The sequence below is a fragment of the Charadrius vociferus genome, unplaced genomic scaffold, assembly GCF_000708025.1.
Source record: "Charadrius vociferus isolate BGI_N301 unplaced genomic scaffold, ASM70802v2 scaffold825, whole genome shotgun sequence".
Taxonomy (NCBI): Eukaryota; Metazoa; Chordata; class Aves; order Charadriiformes; family Charadriidae; genus Charadrius; species Charadrius vociferus.
The window spans coordinates 576,309-578,237 of NW_009648495.1; the positions used below are offsets into that span (position 1 = coordinate 576,309).

Here is a 1,929-nt window from a genome sequence, read left to right on the forward strand (position 1 = left end):
GAAAAATGCCCCATGTTGGGCCTTGTGCCACCCCTGCAGCCTGCCCCATAGCCCGCCCCACAGCCTGCCCCACAGCCCGCCCCACGTGGGGTCCCGTGCCACGCTGAGCCCCGTGCAGTGCCCTGTTCTCTGTCCCACGCCATGCTCCGTATCGTCCCCCATGTCCTGCCCCGTGTCCCACCCCATGCCATGCCCCACAGCATGCCCTATGGCCTGCCCCACATCACACCCCATGCCATGCCCCATGTCCCATGTCACACCCCGAGCGATGCCATGCCCCATGTCACACCCCATGCCATGCCCCGTGTCCCATGTCACACACTGTGCCATGCCCCATGTCCCATGTCACACCCCGAGCGATGCCATGCCCCATGTCACACCCCATGCCGTGCCCCATGTGCCATGTCACACCCCATGCCATGCCCCGTGTCCCATGTCACACACTGTGCCATGCCCCATGTCCCATGTCACTCCCTGTACCATACCCCATGTCCTGTGTCACACCCCATGCCATGTCCCTGTGCCCCATGTCACACCCCGTGCCATGCCCCATGCCCCACGTCCCACGTCACTCATCGTGCCATAACCCCATGTCCTGTGTCACACCCCATGCCATGCCCTGTGCCCCATGTCACACCCCGTGCCATGCCCCATGTCCCATGTCACACGCTGTGCCATGCCCCACGTCCCCCGTCACTCATCGTGCCATAACCCCATGTCCTGTGTCACACCCCATGCCATGCCCTGTGCCCCATGTCACACCCCGTGCCATGCCCCATGCCCCATGTCACACCCCGCGCGATGCCATGCCCCGTGTCACACCCCATGCCATGCCCCTGTGCTCCATGTCACACCCCATGTCATACCCCATACCATGCTCTGTGTCCCATGTCTTCTGCCCCATGTCACACCCCGTGCCGTGCCCCATGTGCCATGTCACACCCCATGCCATGCCCCATGTCCCATGTCACACACTGTGCCATACCCCATGTCCCACGTCACTCCCTGTACCATACCCCCATGTCCTGTGTCACACCCCATGCCATGCCCCATGTCCCATGTCACACGCTGTGCCATGCCCCATGTCTCACGTCACTCCCTGTACCATACCCCCATGTCCTGTGTCACACCCCATGCCATGCCTCATGTCCCATGTCACACGCTGTGCCATGCCCCATGTCCCACGTCACTCCCAGTGCAATACCCTCATGTCCTGTGTCACACCCCATGCCATGCCCTGTGCCCCATGTCACACCCCGTGCCATGCCCCATGCCCCATGTCACACCCCGAGCGATGCCATGCCCCGTGTCACACCCCATGCCATGCCCCTGTGCTCCATGTCACACCCCATGTCATACCCCATACCATGCTCTGTGTCCCATGTCTTCTGCCCCATGTCACACCCCGTGCCGTGCCCCATGTGCCATGTCACACCCCATGCCATGCCCCATGTCCCATGTCACACCCCGAGCGATGCCATGCCCCATGTCACACCCCATACCATGCTCTGTGTCCCATGTCTTCTGCCCCATGTCACACCCCATGCCGTGCCCCATGTGCCATGTCACACCCCATGCCATGCCCCGTGTCCCATGTCACACGCTGTGCCATGCCCCACGTCCCATGTCACTCCCTGTGCCATACCCCATGTCCTGCGTCATACCCCATGCCATGCCCTGTGCCCCATGCCATGCCTGGTGCCCCATGCCACACCCCGTGTCACAACCCAATCCGTGCCCCGTGCCCCATGTCACACCCCGTGCCATACCCTGTGCCCCACGCCCCGCTTTGCCCACGCCGTGCCCGTGCCCCACACTGTCCCGTGCCCCACACGCTGCCCCACACGGTGCCCAGAGCAGCCTGTCGCCCCCTCTGAGCCCACCGGCGCCAGCATCTCCCCGTGCAGGCAGAGCCCTGGCCGCCCGCTC

At 64.0% G+C, this 1,929-nt stretch overlaps 1 protein-coding gene across 1 annotated transcript in view; it reads right to left on the minus strand.

Moving 5' to 3' along the window:
- Positions 1–1,929, minus strand: part of LOC104287042 (unconventional myosin-Ig-like) — a 19,576-nt gene that overhangs the window by 4,479 nt on the left and 13,168 nt on the right. The window lies entirely within an intron of this gene.